Source organism: Lissotriton vulgaris, chromosome 9 (genome assembly GCF_964263255.1).
Source record: "Lissotriton vulgaris chromosome 9, aLisVul1.2, whole genome shotgun sequence".
Lineage (NCBI taxonomy): Eukaryota > Metazoa > Chordata > Amphibia > Caudata > Salamandridae > Lissotriton > Lissotriton vulgaris.
Window position 1 is genome coordinate 72,115,050 of NC_141697.1, and position 13,769 is coordinate 72,128,818.

General features: G+C 47.3%; 1 protein-coding gene across 3 annotated transcripts in view; it reads left to right on the forward strand.

Annotated features, from left to right (window-relative positions):
* PCNX1 (pecanex 1) overlaps nucleotides 1-13,769 on the forward strand; it is a 580,339-nt gene that overhangs the window by 523,463 nt on the left and 43,107 nt on the right. The window lies entirely within an intron of this gene.

The window sequence follows — 13,769 nt, forward strand, 5'->3', positions numbered from 1 at the left end:
AGGTCCTCCACCACCAACAAACAGTGACGCCTTGTCACTGCCCCCCGACCACACAACACCGGTCAGGGGGAGACTCCAGCAGTTCCTGCCCGCGTGGAAATCCATCACCACGGACAGGTGGGTCAAATCTCTTATCCAGTACGGTTACTGTCTGGAACTTACTTCCACTCCACCAAACATACCTCCAAAAAACCGTCCTATGTCCGCCGAGCACTTGCACTTGTTGCAGCAGGAGGTCATAGTCATGCTGCAAAAAGGGGCAATAGAGCTCGTGCCACTGCAAGAAAGGGGAACAGGAGTTTACTCTCTGTACTTTCTAATCCCCAAAAAGGACGGATCCCTCAGGCCCATCCTGGACCTCAGGCCCCTCAACTGGTACATTCTGTCAGACCATTTCCATATGCTCACGCTGCAGCAGGTTCTTCCTCTGCTTAGGCAGGGGGACTTCCTGGCTACTCTGGACCTCAAGGATGCATACTTTCACATTCCCCTGCATCCTTCACACAGGAAGTACCTCAGGTTCACCATTCAAGACCAGCACTACCAGTTCAGGGTTCTGCCTTTCGGGGTCACCACAGCGCCCAGGGTCTTTACAAAGTGCCTGGCGACTGTGGCGGCGCATCTAAGACGTCAAAACATCCACGTCTACCCCTATCTGGACGACTGGCTCATTCAGGCAAAGTCGGAACAACAGTGTGCCGACCACGTGTCCCGCACCATTCATCTCCTGCACGATCTGGGATTCTCACTGAATTACCCAAAATCCCATCTCCAGCCCGCCCACATACGGCAGTATCTGGGCGCGACGATAAACACTCTGGCAGCCACTGCGCAGCCAAATTCGGTGAGAGTCGCCAGTATTCAGACGCTGATCCAACGATTCAGACCTCAGCACTCGCTTCCAGCGAGGGTGTTCATGCAGTTGATAGGCATGATGGCCTCCTGCATCTCCATTGTCCCGCACGCGAGGTTACATATGCGCCCGCTCCAGGAGTGCCTCGCACTTCAGTGGACTCAGGCTCACGGGCAACTAACAGACCTAGTGTTGGTGAGCGGTCGGGCGTATAACTCTCTGCATTGGTGGAATCCACAAAACCTTTGCAAGGGCCAACCGTTCCAAGAGCCTGTGCCACAGATTATCCTGACGACGGACGCTTCTCTCCAGGGATGGGGAGCGCATGTACTCCACTACACAGTGCAGGGACTATGGACACTACAACAAAGGAAGATGCACATCAATGTATTGGAACTGATGGCGATCTTCATGGCCTTAAAGGCATTCAAAGTACATCTGTGCAACAAGGTCGTGTTGATCCGGACGGACAACATGACGGCCATGTACTACATTCAGAAGCAGGGGGGCACACACTCTCCGCAGCTGTCTCATCTGGCTCAGAGCATGTGGAAGTGGGCCATTCAAAGGAACATTTTCCTGATGGCAGAACATCTCCCGGGCAAAGACAATAAGATGGCGGACCTGCTCAGCAGGCACAGCCACCAAATGCACGAGTGGGAGATACATCCATCGGTACTCCAACCGTACTTCCAAAGGTGGGGTCATCCAGAGATAGACCTGTTCGCCACAAGGGAGAACGCAAAATGCCAAAGCTTCGCCGCCAGGTTCCCACACCCGCAATCGCAGGGCAATGCGATATGGATGAACTGGTCAGGCAGATTTGCGTACGCTTTTCCCCCAGCACCTCTGATACCGCTGGTGGCTCGCAAGCTCAGGCAGCACTCGATGACTCTCATCGTGGTTGCTCCAACGTGGGCTCGCCAACCATGGTACACCACGTTTCTGGAACTTTCCGTGGTACCGCATCAAAGGCTTCATCTCACACCCAGCCTTCTGACGCAGAGTCATGGCGACATTCAGCACCCAGATCCGCAACAGCTCAACCTGGCGATCTGGCTCCTGAAGTCCTAGAGTTTGGCTACCTCAATCTTCCCCCCGATTGCATGGACATCATTCGGGAGGCAAGAAAGCCCACTACTAGAGCATGTTATGCGGCTAAATGGAAGCGGTTTGTCATTTATTGTGCAAACCACGACATTAACCCGCTGGATGCTTCCATTCAGAACATCATATGTTACCTGTTCCATCTGTACCAATGCAATTTGGCGTATTCTTCCATCCGCATTCACCTGTCTGCGATGGCCGCATACCTCCAGAATAGGCAACACCTTTCACTTTTCAAGGTTCCTGCTATCAAGGCATTTCTGGAAGGACTCAAAAGGGTCATTCCACCACGGACACCACCAGCTCCAGAATGGAACCTCAATGTGGTTCTTACAAGGCTGATGGGTCCTCCCTTTGAGCCACTGCACTCTTGTGAGCTTCAGTTTTTGACTTGGAAAGTGGCTTTCTTAGTGGCAATTACATCGCTACGGAGGGTTAGTGAGTTACAGGCACTCACCATCCAAGAACCTTTCTTCCAAGTACATGCTAACAGGGTGGTGCTCCGCACTAACCCTAAATTTCTACCCAAGGTTGTATCTCAATTCCACATAAACCAGACAATTGAGTTGCCAGTGTTTTTTCAAAACCCAGAATCGCTGGCGGAGCGGATGCTCCACACACTTGACGTTAAAAGAGCGTTAATGTACTACATTGACAGGACAAAGGATTTTCGAAAGACAAAGCAACTTTTCGTTGCGTTTGCCTCACACCACAAGGGTAACGCTATTTCCAAAGCTGGTATTGCTAGATGGATCGTGAAATGCATTCAGATCTGTGACGCTAAGGCTAAACGCACTCTCACAATTCCACCAAGAGCCCACTCCACCAGAAAGTTGGGGGCCTCTATGGCTTTCCTTGGAAACATTCCCTTAGAGGATATTTGTAGAGCAGCCACATGGTCTACCACACATACTTTTACTAAACATTACTGTGTAGACGTGCACTCTAAACAGCAGGCAGCTGTTGGTCAGGCTGTTCTCAAAACACTTTTTCAAACTGCTGCAGCTGGCACGGGCGGCCGCCAATGATAGGAGGACTGCTATGTATTCTATGCACAGATATGAATTCAGCAGCCCAGATGCCTCGAACTGCAAATGCTACTTACCAGTATGCATCTGTTCTTGGCATGTAGGGCTGCTGACATTCATATCGCCCGCCCTCCTCCCCGGCGCCTGTAGCAGCTGCAGTATTCATATTTATATATGCTCATAGCATGGGCATCACTCACATAGTTCACTCCATCTCGGCCAATGGCTAAAAACAATCTGGGGATGGAGGCGATGCCCATGCGCACTGTAGTCCAGGGGAGGAGCCACCTATCTCGTGATACTTCGAAGACTCTTCCAGGACAACAATGTGCAATCATCCGGACCCAACACTAGGCGGCGATCTATGCACAGATATGAATGTCAGCAGCCCTACATGCCAAGAACAGATGCATACTGGTAAGTAGCATTTGCAATACAGTCCAAACTGCAGCCAATCAGGCGACAGCACCCACCAGTATGTTCTCCCCAGAGGCTCAGGCTCTCAGATTCTCTACCGCACTTCGTGTGAAAGGAGTTTCCCAGAGCTCTGCTCAGTACTTCAATATTCTTCCGGATTTTTTCTTCTCTTCAGAATGTCATCTTCAAAGAAATCTCTCTTTAGACCTTGTGAATCTTGTGGGAAGTTCCGGCTGTTTTCTGACGTTCCCCACAAGAAGTGCTTTTATTGCCTTTATCTGGATCATGAGGTGAGAGATTGTAAAATTTGCAGGACCTTCCCTCAGAAGACCCTCAGAGATAGAGAAGGGCGCATACTTCTGTTGCTACAGAAGATTAAAGACCAGGATAACCCCTTATCTGAAGCGGGAAGTGTTGCCTCTGGTTCATCTATGTCCTCTAGGAAGAGGATGGCTGAGAAAGATTTGTCTTCTCTTGGGGCAACGGTGTCGAAAAGCTCAACCCTCCAAGGGTTCTGGCTTGCCTTCTTCAAAAAAAAGGCTTCTCCACCTTCAAAGTCTAAGCCTCTACCTGCCACGCCCCCAAGAAAGACTGGAAAGTCTCTGGCGTCAAAAAGACTTCCTGAGAAAGATTTCCCTCAGAAAAAAGCTCCATCGTCGACGCTACTTCTACATCAACAGTTACCTTCTTGTCGCCAAGACCCAAGATGATCATGTCATCAGCTTCATCTCCGTCGACGCTAGTCTCTGTCTCTGTTAGACCCATCTCGTCGACGAAGGAAATTTCATCTATCATCAACGCTCCGTCGATGGCGAAAGTTAAGAAGATCTCGACGGTCGCTTCGTCGACTAAAACTGCCTCGTCGACAGTCACCTCGTCGCCGAAGACTGCCTCGTCTGCGGCAGCCTCCTTGTCGACGAAGGTTGCCTAGTCAACGAAGACAGCTGCCTCGTCGACTGTCACTTTCCTGACACCAGCCCCATTGACGACGATACCGTCGACGCCTCTTTTGTCATCTTGCACGGAATGGCAAGTTTGGTTTACAACAACGGCCACTGCCTCCTCTGCCCCACCTACGACAGAGGCTCCTTTGCTACAAAGACGTGGCTCTTCATTGGAAGCTCTCTCTCCATTAAAGTTGCCTGAGCAATTACTAGACTCTGAGGAGGACGAAGAGGAATCTGAGGAGGACGACAGATTCCGAACTGCCAGAAGCCTTTCGGAATTGCTTATTAATTACAAGAGGAAGACTAGGAGGAAGAAGCGTTCCCTGAGTCTGTAGCTCCAGCTCCTGTCATGGTTCCCTCAGCACAGATGACTTTAGCCTTGCTCAATAACCTACAATACATGTTGGACGACTATTATCGCTGTTTTCCTCCATCTGAATCGGCAGAGTCTATTCCACCAATGCTCATGCCTCAAGCTTCTGCTTCCTCTTTAAGGTCTCCAAGACCACCTTCTCCAGTACTGTCTCATCATTCCCATGATGCTTACACCACTGACGATGACAGGGAAGAAGTAGAAGTGGATGATAGGTCTGTTCTTACGGAGTGGGACGACTACCAAATTCAGACTCTGTCACCTTCAACTCCAGCTCCCGTTGACTCTCCTCCAGTAGATATCAGAGGTTTTCATCTCCTCATGGAGTTGGCGACGCAAAGGTTTCTCATACCAATGGAAACAAAGAAGGATGATTGCTTTCTCTATGATTTTAAAGATCAGCCACGAAAACAGATACGGACCATTCCCATTAAAGATTTCATCTGGAAGGAAGGATTGAAGATCATGACAGGACCTGCTTTTCTTCCTGCGGTCTTGCCTCGGTTAGAGAAAAAATATAAGGCACCAAACAACTCCCCTGCATGCCTCATAGGTCAGCCGAAAGCTGACTCGGTCATCGCCCAAGCGGTACAGAGAGGGGCCAGGAACCCCTCCTCTCGTATCACAGCTCCGCCAGACAGGGATGGCAGACGGCTGGATTCTATTGGGAAGAAGGTTTCCACTATGGCAGCGACGACTGTCCTTGCTGCAAGTTCCCTAGCCATATTTGGGAGATATGACAAGCAGATGTGGTCGGACATCTCCCCCCTACGTTAACATGCTGCCAGAACTATCCAAGTCTGAGGCCTTGAAGATTTTACAGGGAGGAGAGAGTACCTCTTCGGAAATAATAGACGCAGCCGTGGATGTCGCATCCACTGGATTCAGACAGATAGCGGGTGCGGCAGTGCTAAGGAGACAAGGTTGGCTGAAATCAACATCTTTTCGCAAAGAGGTCCAAGCGAAAATTATTGACATGCCGTTTGATGGGGAATCACTATTTGGCCAGCATGTTGCTGAGGCCCTTCAGACTATTAAAAAAGACACTGTGACAGCAAGATCACTTGGAAGCCTTCAATTTCGCAAGTCGCCCTTTCGGGGTGCTAAAGGGTGTGGATCTTTCTCCAATAGAGGAGGTCACAACCAACAAAGGTCATACCAATCCTCTCAAGGTAATCAAAGATATCAGTCCTACAGGCAGCAGTCATACGAACAACAAGGTAACTCCTACTCGCAATCAAAATGAAAGTCCTCCTACCGTGGACGGGATTCAACTAAAAAGCAATGAGACCTGCCACCATTTCTGCCGTCCCCCCCAGTTAAAAGTTGGAGGAAGAATATCTAAATTTTACTCAACTGGTCCGCTATTACAACAGACAAGTGGGTTCTGGACATAGTGGCCAGAGGCCATGTTTTAGAGTTCATTAAGATTCCTCCAAACTCTCCTCCCAAAGGCCCACCTCCTGCTCAAGGAGCTTTTTTCCCAAATAAATTTGATGATTCGAAAAGGAGCAATCGAAAGGGTCCCTCCTTTATAAAGGGGAGCTGGATTTTATTCGAGATTTTTCCTGATAACTGAAAAAATCTGGAGAATGGCACCCCATTCTCGACCTTCGCACCCTCAACAAATACCTGAAAATGTTATCTTTCCGAATGTTAACACTTCAAGAAACGCTTCAACTCCTTTCGGCAGGGGATCACATGGCCACCCTCGACCTCCAAGACGCTTATTTTCACGTGCCGATCCTACCCAGACACAGAAAATTCTTACGGTTTAGAGTGGCTGGCAGGGACTTTCAATTCAGAGTCCTTCCTTTTGGACTACGATCAGCACCCCGTGTGTTTACAAAGGTCCTAGCACCGGTGGCCGCACACCTTCGTCTGGAAGGAATTCAAATTTTCCCATACTTGGACGACTGCCTTATCAAGGTGAATTCCTTTCCAACCGCAAGCGCACATGTTCAGAGATGTCTGTCACTGTTACAATCACTGGGTCTCTGCATAAACCTCGAAAAATCTCATCTGATTCCATCACAGAGAAAGACCTTTTTGGGACCCACATTGGACACTCCACTTACTCAGGTCTTCGGCTCAAAAGAAAGACAACACAAGATCAACACAAGATCTGCAAGCTTGCTCGCCTATTGCTATCAGAAAGGTGCGTTTCAGTCCGACTGTTCAAGTCTTTCCTTGGGATGATTTCTTCCTGCATCCCTTTGATACCAAACTGCCATCTCAGAATGAGACCCTTGCAAGAAGAGCTCAACCTTAAATGGTAGCAGATTTCTGGATCGTTTGACGATATCATTCACATCACTCCTCGGATGTGAGAAGCCTTCCTTTGGTGGACTCAAGTAAAGAACGTAAAGGAAGGATGTGCATTCCTGATCGAAGTGCCAAATTTCACTATAGCCACAGACACTTCCCTCGAGGGATGGGGGGCGCACCTCCAAGGGATGACGGTCAATGGCATATCATCCTTCTGGAGTTGCGAGCTATTTTCTTGACCCTGAAGTCCTTTCGAACCGTCATTCTGGGAACCTCAGCCGTAATTCGGACAGACAACATTACAAGTACGCATTACTTGAACAAGCAGGGACGGACGAAGTCAGCCCTACTCTCAACAAGCCCAATAGATCTGGGACTGGGCAATTAATCACAAGATCAGCCTTTCAGCTATTCATTTTCCGGGAGTCTCCAATGTCCTAGCGGATTCCCTCAGCAGATCAACAATATCCAATCACGAGTGGGAGCTGCATCAACCAACTTTGAATCGAATCTTTCGGGAGTGGGGTCATCCTGATCTAGACCTGTTTGCGACCAGCCAGAACCGCAAATGCCCATCCTTTGCAAGTTGTGTTCCCCACAACGACTCATGCGGGAATGCGTTTTCGATGAATTGGTCGCAGATATATGCCTACGCTTTTTCTCCGATTCCGTTGGTTCCCAGAGTTCTCCGCAAGATCAAGAAACAACCTTGCCGCCTGATACTCATTGCTCCCAGATGGCCTCGCCAGTTCTGGTTCACTGAACTTCTCCTTCTCTCGGAGTGCGATCCCATACAATTTCAACCAATAACGAACCTTCTGTCCATCCAGAACAGACAGATCTGTCACCCGGACCGGGCATCTTTGAGATTAGCAGCCTGGCTCCTGAACACCTTGAATTCGCACACCTAAATATTCCTGCGGACTGTCAGGAAGTTTTAGCTAATGTTCGAGCGTCTGCTACTATTAAAACATACAAGCTCAAATTGAAGAGATTTAGCATTTGATGTCAATCTGCCAATATACATCCAATTCATGCAAACCCAGAACACATTTTACCGTTCTTTCTTCACTTGGCAAGATCGGGCCTATCCCATTCCACTTTGAAAGTGTTCTTGTCAGCTATTTCAAGGTTTCGGCATGATGGTTCTAATTCTCTTTATTCAATTAGTTAGTCTGTAATTCTTCAAGGGATTGTTTCGGATGTCTTAAGGGTGACCTGTACCAAGACAGCAATTGGCGTAGTAGAACCGGACTCCCGGATTTAAGGATTTTAAATGCCATGACAAGGGCTTTAAATTTAATCCGCGACGCAATCGGGAGCCAGTGTAGTCTTCCAATCGTTGCTCTAGCGGAGCATCTGCGGGGGAGCCCAACCAAAGATCTTGCGTCCAGATTCTGAACTCGTTGAAGTCGCAAGATCTCGGCTTTGTTAGCCCCTAGGAGCAGCACGCTGGCATAATCCAGGCGCGAGGGGATCGTGGCCTGAACTACAAGCTGGCGAGCTGTGGGATCAAAGTACTTCAGGATAGGTTTTAGGCCTCTTAGCAGGCCCACACAAGTAGCTGCCACTCTTTGTGTGGGACTGAAAGTTGAGTGAGGCATCCATCCATACCCCCAAATTCTTCACTAGGGGTTTGGGCGTTGGTATAGTACCCAGCGATGCAGGCCACCAGTGTTCGTTCCAGAGGGAGGTATTTTTCCCTACCAGTAAAACCTCTGTTTTACTGGCATTGAGTTGCAGACAGTTCTCAGACATCCACTGGGCTACTGCCGCCATGCCATCTCTAAACCTCGTGGCAGACACGATGGCCCTTCAGCTAGAGTAATGACCAGCTGTGTATCATCCGCATATGATACCAGTTCCAGGTCCCACTCTTTAGCCACGACAGCCAGGGGTTGCACATATAGATTAAATAAAGATGGACTGAGTGCTGAGCCTTGCGGAACTCCCTGGCCGATAGAGTGAGACTGAGAAGTATACGGTGGTGCCGAAACCCGGAAAGATCTCTCCTCAAGGAAGGATCGAAACCACTGTAAGGCAGCTCCCATGATCCCTACCCCTTCCAATCGATGCAAAAGGATCTCACGGGAAACCGTATCAAAGGCAGCGCTGAGATCTAACAGAATCAGCGCTGCACTTTGACCGGCATCGAGGATCAACCTTAGATGTTCAGTAGAGGCAAGGAGGGCAGACTCCGTGCTATGGCCGGGCCTGAATCCGTTTTGCGACGGATCCAGGATGTTATTTTGGCTCATGTGCTCAGAGAGGACATTATTAACATGGGCCTCCGCAATCTTGGCCATCCACAGAAGAAGGGAGATTGGCCTAAAGTTTTCAGGTTTGGAGGGATCTAGTGAAGGTTTCTTAATGATAGAAGTAACTTGTGCCTGTTTCCATGCCTTAGGAACAGTGTCAGTGGAGAAGGAGAGGTTGAGTATTGCACCGATCGGCTGTTGAAGGTGCACCAGGGACTCCATAAATTGAGTCGGATGGCGAGCCCGATATCCCTTACCTGCAAAGTTAGACTAGCTCTTCTCCAGAAATCTCTGGGATAGATGTTAAAGTGGTAACCCCCACCCTGTTGTCTCCACGAGCAATTAGACCAGGGGGGTGCAACGGGAAGGTCTTATAGATATTATTCACCTTTTCAATAAAAAAAGATGACTAGTTCTTCGCATTGCTGTGCAGAGGATATGTTAGATATCCTAGATCTAGAGTTCTTCAATTCTTGCACAATTTTGAAAATGCATTTAGTGGAATTCGAACTAGATTTTATTTCCTCCGCATAGAAGGCCGCACACTCAGAACAGATCGCTTTGTGATACACCTTCAATTTTGCCAGATATATTGCTTTATCGCCCTCCTTGTATTCCCTTCTCCAGGAGCGCTCAGCTCTCTTACACTGCTTCCTTAAAGCTATGAGGGTTTCATTATACCATGGGTTTGAGACGGACCTGCGACCCCTAGTCCATTTGACAGGAATGAGCGCATCAAGACTTTTCGAAATCCAGTCGCAAAAGGCCGTATACGCCGCCTCCGGGTCAGCTAAATTTTGAAGTGATAGTGTCCCTAAAGAAGCATGGAAGTCCTCCAAATTAAGTTTGTGCCAGGGCCTTTTTTGGACTCTGTGCACTCCCTCCACCAATAAAGGCTCCGGGATATCCATATTGACTTTAACCAATAAGTGGTCTGTCCAGCCCATGGGCTTAGGTACTTCCCCTGTCATATATATAAAGTTCGAGAACACTGGGTCCAGGTTATGACCCGCCATATGCGTAGCCTCAGTCATCAATAAATCTAGCTGGAGAGCGGCCAGGTCCGCCAATAGTTTACAGATAGAATGGTCCTGGGTTTGATCGAAATGGAGATTCAGATCTCCCAGAATGGTAAAGTTGGCGGATCCCACCACTAGTGGGGTAGCAGTTTCCAACAGCGTCTCAACAAACTTCAAGGCAGGGCCCGGTGGTCGGTAGATATACAGACCCGAGAGTGTGAATTGTACACTAATAGTAATCTTAAACCGGGCACATTCACTACCACATAGATCCTCCTTGACAAAAGAGCAAGGGTATTGGGCTTTGTAAATAACTGCAATTCCACCCCCTCTAGTATTCCTATTGAGAGTTTCGATCAACTATCCCGCAGGGAGTGTGAGATTCACTATACCTATCATGTCCTCATCTCGGAGCCATGTTTCACAAATAAAGAAGACATCAGGAGATTCCTCCTCAATGAGCTTATGTACCTCCAGATGGTGCTTGGCGAGTGATCTAACATTTAGCTGAAGTACAGACACCTGAGTATGGGACTCCACGCTCCTAATGAAACTCACTCGATCAGGTGATTGGACAGCATAATTACACACTGAGCAGGTCAAACCCGGCATCCCCAGTTGGTTTGTCAGTTTCTCACACTCCTCCTTACCAGAATTCATGGACAAAAGTACCTCTCTGTCATAAACAATGTGCTCTGATGCCAATCGACCAAGGGGATTGGCGAGAGGCGATGACCTGGCGAGGACGGGCGCAGACGGGCTTGCCTTTGGCACGCCGCCGGCGCGCCCACTGCGCCCGCCCGCTGCGTGGACGTTTAGTGGTAACCATTTATAGAGGGAAGAGGGGGGCGGGCGTCTGAGAAACAATTAGACCGTCACCACCAAACAGGACGGAAAATGGCGGGCGCATGAATCCCTGAACAGCTCCTAGTCGGCTGCAGGGTTCGCGGTGGCTGTGCAGGAGGGACTGAGAGCAACGTGGGGTGAGCAGCACCCGATTTTATTAAAATCACACAAAGCATAAAAATTAGTAGTCAATTTTTAAAACACAAAGCTACACTCCTGACTTTTCCCGGCTGTGCCTCAGGAAAATGTACTAACAATCTAGCATCAAATCTGCAGAGCGGAAACTTGGTCCAACAGACACACTTTTACCGAACACTACTGTTTGGAGGCTTCAAGTGATGCAGATATGTCAGTGGGACAAGCTGTTCTCTGCAATCTTTTTAAATAAGGTGAGCCTCTGTTTTCCCTCCTCCACTATGCTCTTTCTTAGACGCTTATTGACATACTTATTCTATGTCTTAAAATTGTTCTGCATATGTTAAACACAAGTGTACTGATGCAGGATTATGACAGTATTGGTATTTCATTGCATGATGTATGTGTATATATATATATATATATATATATATATATATATATATATATATATATATATATATATATATATATATATAATACAAAGAGCGTCTCACAAGCATTGTTACTTTACTGCTACCTACTCTGATTCAGGCATGTGAATCTATGAAGGACACCCTAGTACTGGAGAAGAACAATAGTTACTTGCCTGTAATTTGTGGTTCTCCAGTATTGGTGTCTTTCATAGATTCACATGCAACCCACCCACCTCCCCTCAGAGGCTGGTTTATGCTCTTATGCCTTTGGTTCACTCTTGTGCGAGGAAATCTGAGAGCCTGAGCCTCTGGGGAGAACATTCTGGTGGGTGCTGTCGCCTGATTGGCTTCAGTTTGGACTGTATATAATGACTAGGATAGTCATAGGTGTGGAAGTTTTTCCCTTGTAGCTTTAGGCTACTTTACTTCCTGGTTTTATGTTACAAAGGTTTTTTGGTTATTATGTGCATAATTATTGCTTTTTTATGTACTGTCGCACTCCGACGACTGGGAATGATTCAGGCTTGTGAATCTATGAAAGACACCAATACTGGAGAACCACAGATTACAGGTAAGTAACTATTGTTCTTCCTTTTCAAGTCACCTCAGTTTTTTTTAAAGGGCTGATCCACATGTTCCCACTATCACCTTTTGTGATGTTGCTGTGGGACATACCTTTGTTTCTCCCTTATCTAATGTTCACTCTATTTAAACCTATGCTAAGTTGTCCCTTAAACCTGTTAACCATCAAAACGGTGTGCCTCATCAGTCACGGTTAAGGTCAAAGTATGCTACAAGGGACTTGATTAAGAAAGTAGTCAATCTTAGTTGTGAGTTGTACTAATGTAACACACTCAGAGGAATCCACAGGATATCAAAATTAGTGCACAATTGAAATAAATCAGTGGAAGGGTAAAAATAGAACACACAGAGAAGAGAAATATATTAAAAAAAATGTATATTTACTCAAGAGACATAAGGTTGGGGAGACAAATACAAAAAGTGAATTAAAGCAATAGTTATGAACAAAGGTAAACAATAATTTCTCTACAGTTCACAGCTAAAAACATCAACTCCTGGTGGATTTGACAGACAACCAAAATTAATTAATAAGGAATGGTCGTATGTTTGTGCCAAAGCAACGTGACTGGAGATGATGAAAGTGTCGAAGTTTCGGTCTAAAGGGCAGTCGCCATGTAGACCATCATCAGGACAGAATATTTCATTGCTGAAAATACTCCCTGAAATTTCTGAAATGCGCCTTAATTAGATGGCATTGGACGGTAAATTAACGTGGAGCATGGTATCAAATAGAATCTTTAGTGTGGAATAACAACTCATCATAGGCACATCTGCTAGACGAGTGAGTGAACTTCAGGTTTTTTGTGTCCAGCAACCATACACTTTGATCTTTCCGGACAAACTGGTCTTTCAAACAAAGGCAACTCTGCCATGGTGGGTACGCTTTCCATATAGGTCAGTCGACCCCTTACTGGCTTTCTGTACCAGAGAACATCAGGACGATGACCAGACTTTCATGGCTTCTCTGGGGCAAAACAGGGAAAAGCGGTGCAGAAGAGAACCATTTCACAAGGGATTGTTCTATACATAAAGATATGCTATGGGGTAGCTAAGCTACAGCCCCCATTAGGCTTTCATGCTCTTTCCATCAGAGCGAAACTGGCTAACATTGTGCTGACACGCTGTGCGCCAGTCATGAACATTTGCCAGGCTGCTATGTGGTTGTCCCTTCAGACATGCACACAGTCTGTCTGAGTAACAAGTTCTTGGGGACAGGCATATCCCCTGAAGTGTCCTGCAGGATTTTCCTGCCTAAGCCATTTCACACACCCACCACCTGAGAGGGTGCTGCTTTGGTATCTATTCACAAAGTGAGGAATCTGCAGTTAGAAATTGTGACCAGAGCAAGTTACCTTCAGTAAAACCGTTTCTGATAGAGACTTTATCTAAAAGCAAATTCTTCACCAACCGACCCTCCTCCATGTTCTGTGGAATCTAATTACACAATCCATTAAAAAGATCTCAAATCTGAAACATCTGAACTTCTGATTTCTATTGCTCACCACCTGATGACGTGGATA